The 20,136-nt window shown below is 52.8% G+C and overlaps 1 long non-coding RNA gene across 1 annotated transcript; it reads left to right on the top strand.

Moving 5' to 3' along the window:
• Positions 1 to 872: 872 nt before the first annotated feature.
• Positions 873 to 19,623, top strand: LOC137841365 (uncharacterized). The gene is made up of 3 exons (XR_011088590.1): positions 873 to 997; positions 11,290 to 18,294; positions 19,335 to 19,623. It is a non-coding gene; the product is annotated as an uncharacterized lncRNA (long non-coding RNA).
• The last annotated feature ends 513 nt before the right edge of the window (positions 19,624 to 20,136 follow it).

Genomic DNA, 20,136 nt, shown 5'->3' with positions numbered 1-20,136 from the left:
CAGAAATCTTTTCAAACACGAGCCACCAGCACATGCCCGTGTTACAGAGACCGTGCCTCGTTGCTCTCCCGGTCCCCGTTTATCCATTTTTTCCAACAAATCCCGCGCCGTGCGGCTGGCAGGGTGGGAGCCATACCACGCAGCCTCCCTCCCTACCCCCAGACTCGGCGATAACGCGCTGTGAGGTCAGCAGCGATGCCCGGGGGGAGCAGCCCCCGCTGTCACGCCGTGCCCCCCGCTGGCCCCCGGCCCTCGGTGCCTGCCCAGCGGAGCCCAGCCCTGCCCGGCCCGTACCCAGCGCGGCTCCGGCACCGAGCGGACCCGGGGGAGCCGGGCCCGGGGCTCGCACACGCGGGGTGCCCCGGCTCGAGCAGCGCTGCCCCTCCTGCTCTGCCCAGCTCGGCGATTTGTTTTGCCAAGGCAGGGCTTGCTTTGCTACTCGGGTCGAGCTTCGAGAGGGCAACGTGCACGGGGTAGCCGCGATCTCTCGGGCAGGGCAGAGCGGAGAAACACCGACCACACCTCTCCGATAAGGGACCGCTGGGGCTCGGGTTTGTTCCCCCAACACCAGCAGCCCCGAACAAAAGAGAGAAAGAGGGGAGAAAATAATATTTGCTCAGGTCCCCCCTCCGCTCGCCTTTGATTTATCTGTTTACAGCCGGGACCCCCTCAGTTGAAACAAAAAAAATCAATGAAAATGTAGTTGCAGAAAAGGCGGGCAAACTACTGAAAAAAAAAAAAAATTTGTGAATGGAAGAATGTGTTTGTGCGTTCATTGTTAAAATAAAGCCCAGCCCGTGACGTCGGCCGCCGCGGGCCAATGGGCGGCGGGCTAAGATTTTTAAATATCCTCCCCGGCGGCCAATGGGCGAGGCGGTGGCAGAGACTAGCGCAGGGCCCGGCCAATGGCGGGGCCGCTATGCTAATGAGGACTTGGTCAGGCAGGAGCTGAATGTCAACTAGTCAAAGATGGAGGCCGGAGCGGGGAGGCCATGAGGTTCGTACCGGAGGGCTTTGCCCCGAGCGCCGGCGCTCGGGGAGCGGCGCCCGAGCCCGCCCGGCGCGGGGCCGGGGGCTCGGGGGGGCTCTGGGGAGGCCCCGGGGGGTCCTGGGGGGGCAGCGCGGGGCCGGTCCCGTCCCGTCCCGTCCTCGCTTTTGCGCCTCTTTTGGGAAGTTTCGCCTCCCCGCCCCGCGCAGCCCGGCTCGCCGCAGCCGGGGGGGCTCCGGGGCTCCGCCGCAGCCTCCTCCGGGGTCGCAGCCTGGGGGGCCGGGGGGGAAACGGCGGGAGCGGAGGGCCCCGAGGGGGAGCGGGGGGACGGCGGGGAGCGGCCGCGCTGCTGCCGTGCCCGTGGGGGCCCCGCGGGGCTCGGGGCAGAGGCGGGGGCGGCCCCTCCCGGGCGGAGAGCGGGGCGAGGCGGGGGCACCGCGGCATCCCCGAGCCCCGCTCTCCCGGAGCGCTTTCCCCGTGGGGCGGGCGAGCCCGTCCTGCCCTCCTTCCCTGGCTCCATCCCTCCTCGCCTCCATCCATCGCTGCCTCCCTGCTTCCCTCCGGAGCGGCTCCGGCGGCGAAGTTGCTGCCGGTGCCCCGGCGGGGGCCGCGGAAGGCGGCGGCGGGGCCGGGGAGCGAGGCGGGGAGCGGCCGGGGGCGGCCGGCGGCCCGGTGCGGCGGGGAGAGGCGGGGATGCGCGGGAGGCGTGCGGGAGGCGGCTGCGGGCGGGCTCGGCTGAAAACGCTTTGCCTAGGGGCGAGCCGGCTGCTCCCCTTCTTGCCCTTTTCCTCCCCCTTCTCCCGGTCCCTTTCTCGATGCAAAAAGCTCCGGAGAAAGCCGAGCGCGGTCCCGCGCCCCGCGCTCCGTTCGCCGCAGCCGAGCCGGCCCCGGCGAGCTTTGTGCGGCTCGGCTCGCTCAGCGCTGCTGCCGGCGGAGCCCCGCTGCTCTCCCCGCACACACGGCGTAGCTCGCTTTCCTCTAAGAGGTCCCGCTCTCTTCCCCCCTTCTCTTTTTGTGTCTCTTAAAACCCCCGAAGAGCGAGGCACTAAGTCACATGCTATCTCCGGCCAGTATTTATATTGGCTTAATATTTAAATCTCGTAAAAGTAATGCTTTGCTTAAATAGTCCAGAGTTTTTGCAATAAACCAGGGTGCGCAGCCCGAAGTGTTTCTTTGGCATTCTTGCACTTTGCCCCAATTCCACTCCGTTTCCCTCCAGTGTGTGGTCTTGAGTTGTGTAAGGAAGGCTCGTACCCTCGAACACAAACTGGGGCTCGGGAATTTTAAAAAAAAAAAAAAAAACTTCCCAAAGTTTAAAGCACATTCTTTCTTCTAGCTCTCACTCTCTCTTTCTCTCTCTCTTTTTTCTTCCCCCACCCCCTTCTCTCTTTCTTTCCTCTTTTAAACATCTCCAAACTAGCCTAGGTTTCTGGGTTAGGGAGAAATTCTTGTCCAAAAAAAAGGAGAAAAAAATAAAATTAAATCAGCAAATAACAACAATGCAGTTTAAGATTCTAATTGGTTGGGACACTTCCAAATCAACTGGCTTTTTGTTAATACTACTCTATAAATTTGACAACCAAAATTCATTTAGTGCATTTTCTCACTCAGCCCAAACTCCCCCAGACTCGAATCAGTTTAATTCATTGTAGCATTTGGTACGATTCTTACTCATCTGTACAGCTTATGGAAAATTGTTTTCAATTTTGGATTTCTTTGCCTAGAATTTCTTTGCATTGTTTGAAGCTTGAAATCAAAGTATTTTGTAATTTCTCCAGTGATTCTTATTTAACAAGTAGTTACGTTTTCCAGCTTTAAGTTTGAAATTGTTTAAAGAAACAAATGGTAACCAGTTTGAAACCTAAAGACTAACAAGTTGACTTTTAAATGTTACTTATTGCTAAAATTATTTGGAATGTCTGATTTGTAATGATTAACTGATGTTTTCTCCTCACTACCCCTATATTCTTTCTGAAAAAAAGAAAGAAAATAATTCAATAGTAATGTTTTCACGATGCAAGCAGATGACTTTTAAAGGTCTCTCCCCTCCTGGATGGCAGTTGTTTTGAAAGCTTGTTTAGATGCTTGCAAAAAATAGCAAAACTTCCTCAGCACTTAAAAATAAATAGAAGCAATTTAAACTACTAGCAGGCATGTATATAATAAATACCAAATATTTTAGCAGATGATTCAGATGAAAGCAATAGAAAGAATATGAACTTCTCCTGCATTGTGTCTTTGAGATAATGTTTAATCTACTTCATTACACACCTACTTTTGTAACGTGCTGGGTCCTGAAATGCAAGGAGGACAATCCAATTCTGGTCTTTGCTTTCACGTGCTCTAATGCAGTACATTTGTCATGGAAAAGAAAAAAGTCCCTAAAACAACCTTGTCTAAATTCTTGCTGAATTAAATTTTAAGATGCAGTTGTGAAGTATTAAAATCTGACTTTAAAGAATAACATTGATTCAATGTGGTTGTCGAAGAAACTCCTTTTTTTTGAATATAACAAATCTGTTTTAGAGTAAATCATGCACAGAAGGCCATCACTTGGAGAAGTTTCTAACTGATTTATCACTTATATTGGAAAGTCTCTGAAGTATGCTGTTGTCCAGAGCCCTTTTTCTGTTGTACTACTGGCAATTATGATGAGCAGTGCAATATTAAAAGGGCATTGGCTGGCAGAAACATGACCCCCTTTAGCAGCCCACCCTCTTCAGAGTGGGCAAACAACCCTAAAATAGATGCCTCCTCCAGTGTATTTATGCACGTGTGTGAAATAAGGTTTTATACATGTGGGAGTGGTTTTAAGTAAGGAGACAGATCCTGGGTTATAGATTTTATTTGTCCTTATATATGAAAGGGCTGGAATAGTTTAAACACATCCTATTTAAAACAATCTCTAAACATTTCTGGGAGCTTTCAAGGCATCACATTACCTGCTTTGTTTACCGATATCCCGTGAGTAATTCATTATTCTACACACTCTAAATTTCTACACACTTTCATGCAATATCTACATGGAAATTTTTATAATGATTTCTCAATAGTTTTTCCCCTTTAGAAACTCTTCCCTGTATGTTCAAGGTGGTCTCTACCAATGTCTGTAGGGATTTAATGCTGTTGATTTGTTTCTATGAATCTGTTGTGTTTATGCTGTGATTTTTGAGTGGTGACACTGAGATATGCGTGAGATTGAAGCACAGACACTATGTATTTTTGTATACAAGTCCCATCGTTTCTCTAACATTTTCCTCCACAGCAAATCAAAGCACTGTGTATTTATACCAGTCTATATATACACACACATCAGGCTTTTTGGTCTGTACTGGTCAACCACTAGAAAACACACAGCACAATTAAGAAAACTTCTGAAAGCACAGGAAGGGGCTGGCACTTTGTGTGATTTATTTAAATTGTGCAGTTCAGATTCATTGACTGACCAATTTAGTTTTTATGGAAACACATACGTTTGGGAATGCTGAATTAAGCCCCTTGTTCTTTTTATTCTTCATTACTATAGCAAAATATTTGATTGTATAAAACCTTCATAACGTACCGTGCCTAGATATACTGGGCATGTAGCAAAAGCCTGAATGGTTTGTTTAACAAGCCATACTAACAGTGCTCTTTCTCTCTCTCTCTCTCTCTTTCTTTCTTTCTCTCTCCCTCTCATTTTTTTAACTAACTTTTTGTTATTGTTGTTTTTTTTTTACCTTGTCTAATTACGATTGCAAATAAACTTTGTCATGCAGAGTTTTATTGGGGCTAAACATAAAAACGTTATTGTGGTTAACACTGTAATGTAACAGTCCCTTACAAAAGGATGCAGGGCAGCTGTGCAGAACGTGACAGTGGCTGCTGGTATCGCTGGCTCTGACAATGTTGCACTACTGTCTGCACAAATAAAGCAGTGCAATAATATTGTCAAAGCATTTGGTTCCAGTCCTAATACATCCTTATGATCAGTTACTGTTGCACACCCAGCCCCTGACATTATGGGATTCTGTAGTTATTTAATGCATTTTAGGAGGCAACCATCCCCCTACTCTGATTCCTCCTCCCCACCCTGCCACAAAGGCTCGAGCGAGTGTTAAATTGTCAAGCTTGTGTAGAAATTGCCTAAAAAATCCATCCCCTCGTGTTTGTTTGTTTATTTTGTGTTTAGGTTGAGTGGTCTGTATGGAAATTCCTTGGGTTTTGTTCCCCGTTTTGACTGCTTCAGTGTACAAAATGGATTGCCCTTTCTGCCACTAGCGTGGGTTTGTGTGTCCAAGTTGTAAAATAAAACGCTGGCCTATTCACATTTTAAAGCCCTCTTGTCCTCCTTTAGAGCAATCACCACCTTTAAAAATATCCTGACCAAGTCTGAATATTTTCTTGCTTCTGCTTTAAAAATTAGTCTTAGGAACGTCAGGATGTTGTTATTGTGTATGGAATTCAGTGACTTTAATATATACACGTGTATTCACAGGCAATTTAATTTTTGCTTCCTATTGATGTATCTTCCAAGTTCCATCGTATTTCACTTTTAGAGGAATTACTGTTAAGACTAAAGCAATATTGATACCTTCATTTTCATTAAACAAAACAAAAAAAGAATAGGAGGCGCGTAAATAACAATCAATAGATTTTGAAAGACAATCTTTCTCTGCAGTTCTCAATAGCAAGCGTGGAGCGGGTCTGAGAGACGCAGGGATGATGCAGGCCTAGGAACCGTAATATTGCATTCAGAATTGATCTTTAAATAACAATCTGTTGGTGACTGTCACTCGCGGTGTGGTTGGAGGCAGATGTGGTATTTTCACTTGCAGCTGCTAAGAAAGGGGTTTGGAGGGCTGGGGGATGGGACCTTTCTCTCTCTCCCTCTCTCTCTCTCTTTTTTTTTTTTTTCCTGAAGCCTTGAGCTGTTACCTTGGGAGCAAAGGGTGGGGGTGGGGAGAGCCGTCATATTGGAAATCAAATCTAGGTAAAGGAGCATTTTCAGATTGCATTGCGTACCCCAAGCCAGGCCAGGGTGTGCTAGCGAGCGAGCCATGGGGAGGCAGAAAATGGAGGACCACATCCTGAGGCAGGGGGGGGAGGTGGGATCCCATTTTAGAGGGACAAGGGGAAGCCGAACCTCAATAACGCCCTCCATTCCTCAACGAACAAGTGAGCAAACAAAAGGCACCTTTTCGGTCCCCGGGGTGGTGAGGAGCTGAAGCCTGCCTCCCTTTCACACCCCGAGGAGAAGGCTAAGCCTCCGAACCTGAAGCGGAGGCTCGGGGCCGGTGGCGGCTGCAGTGCAGTGCCCAAGCCTCAGAGGAGGTAACCCGAGCCTCATGGCTCCCTCTCTCTGGAGCTTTCCTTTTCCTCCATCTCTGCGCGTTGCAGCCCGGTTGCCATTTTTGCGTGCGGTAAGGAGCAGGGAGGCCTGGGTAGCTGAGGCGCCTTCCCCTCCTGATTTTTAATTAAAAACTAGGAGAGAGCAGGGTCTGTAGAGACCCTGGCGGTGAAGGGGGGGACACCATCCCCCCGCCATCACTGGGAGCAGAAGAGGGAGCAGAGGGGATGCGCGAGGGGCCCTTTGCTGCGTCCCTCTGAGGAGGCCGGCAGGGAGGAGCAGTGCCCGGCTGGAGCCACCCCGCTGCAGGCAGCATGGAGCCCACCGGGCACTGGGGGCAAGGGGCAGCCACGGCTTTAGGCCGGGCTGTAAGATGGCCTCTCCGAGGCCCGAGCCCGCCTTGTTTGGCGGCGCAGAGCTCCTGGGGGGAACACACATGGAGCTGTGTGTCCATGTGAAGCCCTGACCTTACAGACCAAGTGGTAGCACTGCTTGGAAACCTCCCCTGGGCAGGGGGGATTCGAGGCGTGCGATGCAGGGCAAGGCCTGGGTGGTGACAAGGACTGAGTTCCACTCGCCAAGGGCCAGGGGCCACTATCCGAGTCCTGCTCATGGCCACTGGGGCCACTGCAGGCCCTCCACCGAGCTCAGGCTGCCAAAGGCAGCCCTGGGGGCGTGGGGGGCGAGGACTGGGGTCCCCTGCAGATCTGGGCCTGGGATGGAGGTTACACATTCCAAGCCCTTCCTTCCCCACTCGCTCTCTTTCTCTCTCTCTTTTTTTTTTTTTTTTAACCCTGCCTGGCTGAGGAATGTAACAGCGAAAAAAAAAAAAAGGCACTGGAGGAAAGCAAAAAAAAAAAAAAAAAAAAGCGGGGGGATTCGGAAGCAAAGGCCCCTTCAGGAGTCTGTATTTGTGCAAGGGAAACCATTTGCATGTGTGTGGAGATGCCAGAGTTTGTCTCCAGTTGGGTCGGAGGGGGAGGGCGCGGGAGGAATGCGGGGAATCAGGTCGGGCTGCGGGGGGAAGGGCTCCGGCAGAGCCTCCATCCTGTTGTTGCATAAACTTGTTAAAAGAACCCCTCCTCTGTGGAGGCAGCACACATAGGGTATTAGTGTGGTGGAGGAGGCCAGACCTGCGCCCTGGCTACACAACCAATTGGAGCGGAAAGTGAAATCAGATGGTTTAAGTTTTCAGAGGGATTTTTTTTTTTTTTTTTTTTTTTTTTTGCAGGGGGACTTTTTGAGTCATTGCATTGAGTGCTCGAGCCCTGTTAAGGTCGCTCCCGCTCTCGCTGCTCTTGGGTGGTTTGGGGACCGGGGCTGGGGGGGGTGCAGGAGGTGCCCGCTCCCCTCCTGCGGGGCCTTGCGGGGAGCGCAGCCCTGGGCCAGGCGGTGAGGGCACTGAGGGCTGCCCCGAGCCCTGTGGGGCTCCCGATGGGGTGGCAGGCTCCGAGGTCAGCCCCACACACACGTCTCCACCAGCTGAGGCTGCTGGCAGATGCCCCGCTCACCCCGCTGTGTGCACAGGGCTGTGAGTGGGCCCGGCCCTCCCCAGGTGATAGGATTTAGCCCTATTTTGCTCCTGCTTTCAGTACCACAAGTCTTTTTTTTTTTTTTTTTTCCATCAGACAGCAGAGCGCTGGTAAACACCACGCAGAAAAGCCGTATTGTGGGGTTACAAAGTCTAGGCTGTTTAAGGAGCTCTGTCATTCCTTTTAATGGAGCTCACTGACGCAGATCTGGCTTCTGCCAGCCGAGGAAATGTTGCTGCTGAGAAAAGGGTTATTGAAACCCACAAACTAAATATTATAAGCAAGAATCAAACGGCGGGACATTCTGGTGTGTAATCCCTCCTGATTGCAGGCGGAGGGAGGGGGGACATGTTGATAAGTGGCTGTGGGTGACAGAGGCCCCCGGCCTGGTGGGTGAAACGGGCTGGGGAAGGCAGCGTCTGCGGGGAGCACTGCCAGCACGGCCTCTCCGGAGGCTCACACCTGGACAGGTTGACTCTTGCATGGAAGCAAGAATCCCCTTTTTCTCTGGACGGACTTGTAGTAACTTGCAAGATAGACTTAAGGAGCCAGGACTGGAATGCTAAGAATTTTCTCTTTCAGAAAAAAAAAAAGGGGGGGGGAGAGAATTAAAAAGGCAACACTTCCCAGTTTTAAAACAATGATACAATTACTAAAGAGGTTGGAAAACTCTAAATCAACCCTCAGCCTACAGCTGTTTCCAAAGTGTTTGCTCTGACCTTTGGTAATAGTGTCAATTTTGCTGCAGAAAATATATTGTGGACTATATAATGTATTTAATTGCAAGATGGCTTTTAAATGGTCTCCTTTCCCCAGGCTAGCGAAATGGCTGTGACCAGGGAAACGAGGCTGGACTGAAGCTTTGTTGTCCTGCCACGTTTTGTGAGGTTGCAACCGAGATGAACGTTTTAAAAACACTCTTGCCCGAAGTGGCACCTTTAACCACAAGGGAAAACAAACAAACAAACAGCAGTGAAGGGAAGGGGAAATGGCTCCCTAAACTACACCAAAGAGGATGAGGTCTGATCTCACATGGAGCGGGAGGCCTCTGAGCTCCAGAGAGGCTGCTCACTACTTTATATTTATCCTCAGGCTTCATCATTGGGACACTTCAGTCTCACCGACGCTTTCTGCTAACATCAGAAAAAGGGGGCTTAATCATCCAGCAATGACTCCACTACAGTTAGAGATTCCCCCCCCCCAACACTGCCAAAAAAAAAAAAAAAAAGCTTTGATTATTGAGCAACATGTAAAGCGTTATTTCCATACTAGTCTGGGTGACATTTCCATTTAGTTTCTATAACTGTGATTAAAGGCGAGAGAGGTTTCTAAACATATCTAGAGATGCTGAGCCTCCTGGAGTATAAATAGCATGCATTTCATAATCTCGTGTTTAAACGTTTATTTTAAAATAACCCCCATATACATTCCAGAGAAGTCTCCCTGCTATAGGGCATAGATTGACCCTGGCTTTGCACATATTGTTTGCAAACTGGGGAAATACTATTGGGTATTTGAAGCCGCCTTTATTTTTCCTGTCTTGTTAAAAAAGAAAAAAGGGGGGGAAGTGTGGGGAGTCCTGTGCCAGTGCACCACTTGGAGATAAGGAAATTCTTGAGACACGTCTAGGCTCTCAGTGCAGATCCAGAAGCATAAAGGCATAGTATCTTAATTGCCTTTGCTTGGACTTTAACTCGTGGCTGACGTCTCTAATTACATCCCTTACTCCTTCCTGCCAGTTGTAGCTTCTGCAACTGCTGAAATTCTTAAGTTGTGTAGAAATTGTCAAGCCGTGCTTTCCCCCCACCACTACTGGTGCATTAGCAACGTCACTCGATGTGTGAATTGTACGTTTCGACTGTACGCTCACCAGTGGGCTTGTCTTTGGGCCACTGGAGAAGTTAAATTGTGTGTGTTAAGCATAAGTCTTGTTTGAAATAACATCGAGGCTGAAGAGTGGAAAACACATGGTAAACATAAGCAAAATAGAGACTGGACGGGAATAGATGGAAAGGTAAGGCAGAGCCTAGCTGCATTTTTTTTGTTCTCAGTCCAACTGGATGTCTAGGTTGCAGGGATTGCTGAGAAGCAGAGTGGCAGGGTTAAACGTGAGGGTTTGCCAAGGTAACAAGAACACCAAAGTTTGATAAAAACTCATTCTGAGCTGCTTACAGCAATCTCTGTGAACATGGCCTCTTAATTAGCGTGAGCAAAGGTTAATACAAATAAATAACGTGGAAGAAAGATTCCTGTTTGCTTCCAACAAGCATCACAAAGGACAGGGATAGGGAGGGGTTGGGGCAGACTGGAGATTTTGTTTATCAGTCCATTAGAAAAACAAACAATTAATGGAGCTTCCCCTGTTCTCTTTTCTTTGGCATGTCCTCGGTTTTCAGCTGCTTTGGGCAAGTCAGGCAACATCAAAGGGGATGCAGGGCTGCCTCACACCAGCATGCCAAACGCCAGGGATCTCTAATGGCAAAAACCAGATCAATGTGGTATGCATAAATTAGCCAGGAATCCATGAATTAGGGGATTGTCTCTCCATTACACTCTTATTTAATGCACTGGAAAGCAGGCTGAGGAAAGAGAAGCTTAAAGTGTCAAAATCATGAACTGGTTTGGGATGGCCTGGGAATGAAGTTTCCTTCATCTTCCTCTGGACTCTCAAGTGTTCCTACGTGAGGAAGGCGCTGGGGCAGGTTCACTGGGAGCAGGATTGCAGAGGAAGAGCCTTGCTGGCAAAGCAGCCCCAAAGCTGGAGGTGCCTCAGCCCCTCCCTGGGGCCGCTGCTGTGCTCAGCCCCAGCTGAAGATTGCGCCTTCCAGCCTAGGACAGAAAAGGTGCCAGGGAGGGGGCAGGAGGAGAACAAGCTGAACAAAACCAGCTAGGGCACAGCACGCGTGCGTCTCCAAACAGCGTCTGATCTGTGTGCGTTAACGTGAAGTCAGTGCTGGAGAGCCAGCCCTGCAGATCCTGTTTCGCTTTCTAATTTTTGGTGTGTACTTAATCCCGTGATTTCCAATGAAGGGAGGGATATTTTCAAACACTGGGCTCTCCAAGTAGGACAGCCCTGGAAAGGAAGTTCTCCGAGGGCTCGATGCCTATTACTAAGAGGTTCAAAATACAACTATCAATTAACCAAATAAATAGTGCTTCCCAGCCCTTCCAGCTCAGGCAGCTAATTGACTGAGTTTATTAATAAAGGAGAAATTCACACGCAAGAAGAAGGTGAGAACTGGGGACAGAGGTACAGAAACCTGGGTAAAATCCACACTGGTGTTACAGACGTCCTGGGAGAAAGGGACAGTGTCCCCAAACCGATTCTGTGGGGCCAGAGGTTTACTGCTGCTGCACCCCAGCCTCCTGGGAGCACAGGGTGCTGCGATGCACAGGGCAGTGCGCTGCTTTCTAACTTTTTACCCCTTCCCCATTTGCAGGCATGGAATGAAGCTCCCTCCAGTCACCTGCCGCAAGACACATTGTCCAGCTTCCTAACCTTAAGGATGAGACCCTATCAATATTGCCTCTGCTTTTGTGCTCAGGGTAGTAGTGCAATATTGCTTATAGGGTCTTTTCTTTTGGGGGTATTCTTCACGGAGAGAAGACAGCCACAGCAGGAAAAACTAATCCTATGTGCCCATCGAGTTAAGGGGAAAGTTGTGAAATATCGAGCCTTGTTAGATAGGCAAGTAATGGTGCGGAGACGTTACTTGTGACAAATAATTGTGCTATTGTGGTGACTCAGGTCGTGAGTAATGGGCGTATTTTCGATGCTATCGCACAGGATTCAAAATGGCCTTGTGTTTAAAAAGCTCACGCGGTGACTGAAACTGGAGAAACCCATCGTGTCTCCATTTTAAATAGCACGAGTCCCGAGAGGTTTGAAGGGTGCCTATTTTACATCACGCTGTAAACACCCACCGAGGGATGGGAGGAGATACATAGCCACACTTGCTGTTTCCGCGCCTGATCCCAGCCCGAAAACCAGCGCTGTGCGAAGCAGGGCGCCGCACAAAGGGGCCGGGGCTCTGCTCCCGCTGACCTCCCCGCGGCAAAGCTCTCGCCTCTGCCCGGTGAGCGTGGCCGGGCCCGCGGCTCGCAGCGGGGTCGGGCGGTGGAGCGGGGCTGGGCACGGCCCCCGGCCCTTCCCCAGAGCCGTTCCCGGAGGTACGTGGGAAAGGAGCAAGGGACGGGGGCGTTAAATCTCTCCGCTTTGTGAGGGATCAGCTGGGGGCTGACAGCAGCCGGGATGGCCGAGTGGGTGGCCCTGCCTTCCATTTCAGGTGGTCCTCGCGGTCCCTTTCGGGACCTCTGGGGCCCAGGGAAAGGGGTGGTGGGAGGGGACTTTGGGGCCAGAGCGGGGCTCGGCGGAGCAGCCGCTGCCTCCGCGGGGCTTCACAAGCCGCTCCCAGGGCGGTGTGGGGCTGCTGCAGCACAGCCAGGCTCGGGGTGCTGCCGGGGCTGCACTCGCTGCTTGGGGCTTCCCCCCCCTCACACACACACCCAGCATCGCTGCGGGGGGAGGCAGCCAGCTCGGGGACAAAGCCAGGAAATTCCTCCCCCCACCTCCAACCCTAAACCCGGGCTCTCCCTCTGTGCCCCCAGCCCAGCAGCAGGGCCAGCGCTGGGACCACCGGGCGGGCTGCCCCTCTTTCCCTGTTGCACTACTGTCACGGTCGCAGCGAGCAGTGCAATAATGAAAGGGCGTCAGTGCGCCGGGGAGCGGCGAGAGCCGGGGCCGAGCTGGTGACAGTGAGCAGGGCCGGGCCCCCCACCCAAGAGCTGTCTGATGGGGGGCCGGGGGGAGCCGGCATCATGACCCATGGCCAGGGGGAGCTGGGCACAGGGGCAGGGCGAGGTGAGTGGCCCCACACAAATAAAGTGACTTCCCATGTCCCTGTCGCTGCCTTTTCTTCCTCGGGGGGGTTTCTTGCAGGTCACCGGCCTCCCCAGCGGCGGCACACAGATGCAGAGCCCCCGCAACGTGGTTTTGTGGGGCCGGCCAGGCCTGTGCTTTGTGGGGAGAGGCTGAAGGCACTAATAGGACCGGGGGTCTTCCTGCCCTGTGGAGCCCGAGAAGCGGGCGGGAGGCATGCCCTGGTGCTGGGCTCAGCGGTGGGGTGGGAGGGAAGGAGCTGCAGTAAGGGAGAGCAGATCGGTGCTCTGCAGCTGGGAAGGCCAGGAAATAGCCCCGTGATTATTAGTGGCCATGGCGAAATGGATCCTTCTATAAAAGAGGGCCGGGGAGGGTTATTTCCTTTAGCAAAGGACCTTTCCACTCTGGCCTTTTGAACCCGCGCTTCTCCCTGGCACCGTTTCTGCTTCATCATGACTTTTTGCAGAGGAAGGTGAGTGCAGAAAGCGGACCGGCTCGAGGCGAGGGCTGCAATCTAATCCTGATGAAAAGGCTTTTACAGCCTATGCTTCATTTCCTATTTCTTTTGGATTCTCTCTTCCGCCTCTCACGTGCACAAGCAGATAGAAAAGCCGAATCCTTCCCTGCAGTCTCTCTCCCGGGGAAGAGTCAGCCCCCTCCCCAGCTTCACCTTCAGGCTGTGCACACACAAAATGGCTGCAGCAGCCTGTGGGTGGGCATGGAGAGCTCAGGAAGCCGCTTTTCTTTTTCCCACCCTGCCTGCCCAGGAAGCCCTTCTGCTTTTATTTTCTGTGGCATTTCGCTCTCGCATAGCTCTGTGCAAATCCAAGGGGGTCTCCTATGTGTAAGCTATGCATGGAATGGGAGCTGGGGAGGGAAACGGCCAGTTTGCATGAGAAGGGGACCTGTCGGGCCCCAGTGTTTATTTTTTTGCTGACCTTCTGGGGATATGGTCAGTGAGAGCTGTGACAGCTGCTGGAAGCGGCAGGGGCTTTGAAGATTGTGAAGGTTGTGACCTCGAGGCCCCTTTCCTCTCTCTGTCCCAGGAGCTGCTGAGTCAATCAGGGAAAAGGGGAGGTGAAACGGGGGCTGCTCTTTAGCCATTTTTCAATCGGTGAATGAAACAGGAAAGGACAAATGCAAGAAGAAAAAAGAGCGATTACTTCCACTTTGGTGCATTACTGAGAAGGGGGGATATCTCTTTGGCAAAAGATTATAACAATAATGGGAAACCACTGTGCTCCTGAGATCCAGCACCTTGAATAAAGGGGTTGACTGGGCAAGGAGCTGATGGCAGATCAATAACGCTAAATTAGGGGGAAAGCCTACAAACTCCTCATGGTTCAAAGCAAGAGGAAATCCACCTCTCATTTCCACCTGATACCAGCTCTAGATGTAGGGGGGGAACCCGGGTACCACTATCCTCCACCCCCTCCTGGACTTCATAGGACCACGGCTTCACCTTCGCTGAGCTCAGCTCAACACTGCGGCTGTTGTAGGAGCCACCAAGGAGGGCTGCACCGCACACGCCAAAATAAAGGGACAAAGTACATTGTGCTGCATCCCTGGGGTGTGCATGCTTTCTAAGAGCACGGGCTTGCTTAGAAATCCACGCTCCAGGCAGCCCACGAGAGGGCTCTCAGCCCCTGAGTCCTCTCTAAGCCCAGAAAGTGGGGTTTAAGTCTTTTTCCCTTTCTGGATAACATGATCCTATGGATCTATCCTTTAAAATAGTAATCAGAACAGCAAACACAGCGCCTGGCTTCGGTTGACCAATACACAACAGAGGCAAAGAAGGCAAACAGCAGGCTTTTCAGTTAGTTTACACAGGGGGCACTTAAATACTGTATTGGTTACATAATACCATTTGGGGGTTGGGGTTTTACACATTCTTCTACTAAATATATCTGTGAGATTTGTTTTAAAGTGATCAACATAAATCCAGCCACAGCTTTAAGGGGGAAAATTCCTGTGATTAGACTTAATACCACTAGGTAGCTCACAGTGTATTTACTGAAAACCAACACACAATAGATTTCCCCCCCCAGCCTCGCGCTTTGCTGCGGTGGAGGGTGTTGCTCTCCTCTAGAAGGGCTGCCATAGACAGCCACTTCCCCGCAGGAAGCACAGGCTGCTGGTTTTAGGGCCATATCCTGCTACTGTTCCACATCCAGCCCTCAGGATTCATCCCAGCGCGGGCTGAAGGCAGGATATGGTCTGGCAATCTTGACAAACTAAGTGCTAAGCGAGAGGGCGAGGCATATAAAAAATAAATAAATATCTGAGAGCCTTCTTGGCTGCGATTGATTATAAAAGCACAATTCACTGTTAACTCTTCCTGAGAATCCCATTCACATGGGACACCTGAAGGTATTTTCCCTTCCTGATGAGCCTTCCAGTAGGCATCCTGTTCCCATCCAAAGGGAGTAGCAGGTGGCCAAACTGCCCCACTGGAGGCTTGACAATGGCATTAGCTGAAGCCTGGCTCAATCTGTACACAACTCCTCAGGCTCCAGCTAAGCCCTTCCTGGGAACAGCAAGCATCCCCGGGCAAGGCCCGGATCTAGCAGCCCCATGTCCTTGCGAGGCACCCTCTGCTCAGAAGTGAACAGATGGGAAGAAGCGCCTCAAAGCAGCACAGCTTTAAAACCGTGCTCTTCTCTTCAGCGTGTTGTCACCAGCACCTCCGCGGGCAGAGATCTCTGCCATAAGGAGCGAGCAGAACGGCGGGTGGGTGGCTAATTGAGAAGGGGAGATCCTCGGGGGCAAACCCAAAGTGTTTGCGGGTGCACAGAACAAGGTACACTGCCTGCACTCAGCACCAAACTGCAGCTCAGTACAAATCCTGCTTACTGGCTCACCTGGGAGGTGGGTGCGCCTGGTCCTGTAAACCTCCTCAGGCACACAGTGACCGGGTGGTGGCAATAAGCTGCTGTGCATGGTATGAACTCAAACCTAATAGTCTGCAGGGGTGTAATAAGCCAGTTACCTTAAAAGTCACCCTGCTACTACTACACCAAATGGCAGACCTCTACCTCCCTCAAAAACTGATCTGCTGAGAAGCACCACCTTTGCCAGGACCTGCTACTTCTTTACCAGCAATTTACCCAGTTACAACCAGTAGGGAGTGACACTGGGTACAAAGGCACACTGCGCTAGAAGACAAACTCTGCTTTGTCCCTCCTCTGTGAATCCCCATCACATTTCAGGATAAGTTTGGGTTGACAACAGTCGGTTTTACACAACCCACCAGCAATTCTGTTGCTTAATTTTCCCTTTACAGCAGTTACACCTTTAACATGATCTAAATAATTTAAAGAGGGAGGAAGAAAAAAAAAAAAAAAAAGAAACAAAAGGCAGACTCTGCCCTGAGAAAAGCAAAAAATGAAAGACTTCCAGACCTGAAGGAAATGGGGATCTCTCAACAGCCCTGGAGAAGCAGGGGAGGCCACCTCATCTGTAAGCTGTTAAGAGACACCGAGCACCAGTAAAGGATTCCTCACTGCCAGCCCCCCACACCCCGACACCAAGCAATTCATTTAGGGCATTTATAGCAGCGTTTGGAGCAAGTCAGAGGGCAGTTTTGGTGTTCCCCTGTTGAATCTCTGGTCAAATTCTCTGATCAAAATCAACTCCTCCTTCCCCTCCTCACACACAGACATCCACCCCACTAACCTACAGAAAGGTGAACGCTTGAAAAAAAAAAGAAAAAAAAAAAAAAACGAACCAATACAAACAAGAACCCCCCCCAAAACCACTACAGACACACCAGCAGCAGGAGAGCTTTTAAATCGGGACGCGAGGCAGGTAGGGGTGGAAACCGGGTTAATCCCGAACCGGGGCTCCCGCACGGCTTTCTGTTATCCTGTACGAGGCAGCACCGGAGCCCCGTGCAGGCGGGGCGCAGCCAAACCCCGCAGCATCCCCGCCGGCTGCCGCCGAGCCCCGCAGACCGCGGAGGGAGCGCAGAAAAGGGGCTCCTGTGGCTCTCGAAAGGAGCCCGCTGCCAGCCGGCCCCGGCGCTGGGTTCCTGCGGTGTTGCCCTAAGGGAAGGCGGCCAAGGCCGGGGACGGGGCAGTGCGGGGGGAGCTCCGGCCAAAGCCCCTCCTTGAGCCGTTTTGGTTCACCCGGGGGCACGCAATAAAACGGGTGTGGGGAAGAGAGACCGCTCGCCAGGCGGTGCTGATGCTAGGCACTGCCAGGCTTCCAGGCATCCCTGCCCCAAACATCCCCGAAACCCTCGCACATCCCTCCCTGCCCCTACGCTCCTGAACCCTAAACCCAGCGGGGCGTATCTGTTGGACCACCAGAGAGCAGAAAATCCGTTCTAGCGTCAAGGTGCCTTTCTGGCAAGAGCGGGCAACTTTCCTAGGGAGAAGGGCACTAGAAAGCAGCCCAAAAGGAGTGCAGTCGATTCGCATCATTATTTTTCCTCCCCAAACGCCCTTTATCGCAGCGCCCCGCTCAGCACCAGCCCCCCCAGCGCGGCCGGGCAGCATCCCGGCCCGCAGCCGTCGGAAGCTTCGCGGCCGGGGCTCGGCGGCGGGGGCTCAGCCGGGGGGGGTAGGGAAGGGCTAGGGACACGGAGCTCCCCCCGCCCGGCCCCCTCCAGGTCCCTGCTGAGCCCCACCGGGCTCAGAAAGCCTCTCTCCCCGGGGTACGTTAGGAACACTTGTTCTCCACCCCTAAAAGCCGCACGGGGAAGCTTCACGCCTCGGGGAGGGTCGGGTTTTCCTCCTTTTTCCCCCTTGCCCAGAAGCCCTGCGGGGGCTGCTGCCCGGTGAAGGCAGCTCCCCAAGGGCCGACCCGAGGCGCTTTCCCCCCTCAGGGGCTCCCAGCCCGGTGCCGGGGCACTGCTGGGACCTTTAAGCAAGGTCTCAGCTAACCGCAGCGAACAGCCTCCCGTCTCACAGGGAAACCCGCGGCCCGGCAGGATGCAGGTAGATTTTAACATTTTACCCCAGAGACTGGATTTGAAGCTCGACTGGGAGACCCCCTCCCCGCCCTGCTTCTTTTGTACGCGGTGCACCACAAACGGGCGTTTTGCTGCGCAGCTTTAGGGAAAATTGCCCCCGGCTCGCCAGGAATCACCTCCGCACCCGCACCCAGGGAGGGCAGAGTTAATGCACGCAGCAGGATGATTTCTGCAAGAGAGACAGCAGATGGTGCTCCCTCGGGAGCAATTTCGGGAGGAGCCTCGCTTTCTGCGCTTCCCAGTTTCTGCTCGAGCCGCGCAGGTTTGACGCTGCAGCAGCCTTTTGGCGACAGTCACCCGGCAGCCGTGTACAAAAAGCTGCTGGCACAAACCAAGAATCCGTCCTCCTTGAGCAGGAGGGGAAGATACAAGCGGAGCAGGTCGGCTGTTACACGAGTGCCTCGCCACTTGGCACCCCGCACCCCCGGAGTCCTCCGCATCTAACCCAGTAACCGCGCCAGCCCAGTTTGGAACAAGCTGGGAACTGCTGGAAGCTCGCTACGGGGCGCTCCCCCGCAGTGCCAGCAGCCGGACAGGGCTGGAAACCCTCTCTGAAGCCCTCCAGCAGCAGCGGAACCCTTCAGGTGCGAGGTGAGGGCTGGGGGCGCCTGGCAGCGCCCCCCCGGGGGCTCCGGCCGGCTCTGTCGGGCGGGCACCGGCGGGGCGGAGGAGGGAGCCGGGCTTTGCCAGCAGGCAGGAGCCGAGGGGGGGGGGGGACACGGGGACCTCCGGCCACCCCCCGAGGATGGCGGTGGCGGGGCTGGCTCCAAGCGCTGCCGTCCGGGCTCGCAGGAGGCTCCCGATGAAGAGCGGCTTCGCGCTGGGTGCAGGGGAATAGCGGCGGGTGGCTGATGCTGGGAGAAGGCTGCCAGGGAGAGGCACAGAGGGAAGAAAAAAGGAAAGCAAACCAAAACCCTACATCCACCTGGCGAACGAGCCCCCGGCTGCCCTCCTGCCGCCGCCGGGCCCCGCACAGCACCGGGCTGGCTCCGGGGGGGGGGGGAAGAGCATCGCTGCTGCCGGGAGCCGGGGCTGGCACGGGAGCGCTCCGGCTTCTGCTTTCGGAAGCTCGGAAAGACGCCGCGGGATTGCTGCATGCACCCAGGGAGCTCTGTTCCCCTCCTTTCAGCCCCCCTACACCGAAACCAGCACCTCCTTTTATTACGCAGCTAACTGCCCTGAACCTCTACCTTAAGCAAGCGGACCTCACCCTTGGCCGCACTCCACGGGCAGCCAGAAACGCCCGGCGCATCCATCCCCTGCCAGCCTGCGCCCCCCGCTCGCTTCCCTCCCACGCCAGCCAGGCACGGCTGAGAGCAGCGACCCCCGGGGGCGGCAGGGACCACCAGTGGCCCCCCCGGCCCCGGCCGTGCCGGGGGTGCGGGCTCCGAGCCCCCGCTGCCTTTGCCCGGAGCCGGAGAGCCCGGCACCGGCGGGGCAGCAGCGCTCGCTAGCGGCAGCTCGTGTCCCGCAGCCTCTTGCGGCTCTCGCAAGGCTTTAGGGCTTTAAAAAGTGGTAAGAGAGAAGACCCAGGACCTGCCCGACCCCTTCTTTCCCCCCCAGGCACAAGCACCCTGCTCGCGTGCACGCCCCCCGAGTGTAGGTAATTTAAAGCGCTGTTTCCCACGCAGGACGGAGCAGTCACCTGGATTCTGGTGTCGAGAACAAACCCTGAAGTGTATAAAGGATCCTACGGGTCTCCATGCATGGGGTGCCTACAGACCCAGGAACCAGTGGAAGGTATTGGAGAAAAGTAACAACATCAAATACCGCTGATTAAGCATCACTGGAACAGGGGTTGGTCATTTTTTTCCCTTCTTTCAACTTTTTTTTTTTAAATGCTGGTTTAACTTAATAAGAACAGATACACCCACTTAGCATTCCCAAACGTAATGGAATAAAAATGCTGGTTTATCTTTAGCTTTGTCATTCAGAATTAAGGATCATCCCACAATAAGTCTCTTCTGGCAATTTAAAGCAGTGAAAGCAGTAACAGACCTCATTTATACTGACAAAGAAGGCAAAGTATGTGGCAAGTGTCCGTATGCTGAGCAGTTAGACAAACCTTTAAAAAAAACTGCAGGAAATAAGAGAGTAAGAGTGTTTGCACTCACAAGTTTCCCTATCCCCATATGAACATGCCTCCACAACTGCGCCATCCCACACTGAATTAGGTATAGTCTATATACACCTTTACATGAAATAAATGCAGCATTTGGCAGAATTTTCAAAGTAGAGAACTTGGAGCAGATTTCTTTCGGCAAATATTCCCACTGAGAACAATTATGAAGATCCCTCTAATGCTTTTCCCCCAAAAGCTTTTCTAGCTTGTTAAAGGCAGCGTAACACTGGCACACCTTCTCACAGAGCTCCTGTAACAGCATAACGAGCAACAAATTGCAGAGCACCTACCAGTTGTTTGAAAGCACTACA

Source organism: Anas acuta, chromosome 17 (genome assembly GCF_963932015.1).
Source record: "Anas acuta chromosome 17, bAnaAcu1.1, whole genome shotgun sequence".
In the NCBI taxonomy this organism is placed as follows: Eukaryota; Metazoa; Chordata; class Aves; order Anseriformes; family Anatidae; genus Anas; species Anas acuta.
The sequence above is the reverse complement of the archived record's forward strand: the minus strand, read 5'-3'. Positions and strand labels throughout refer to the sequence as shown.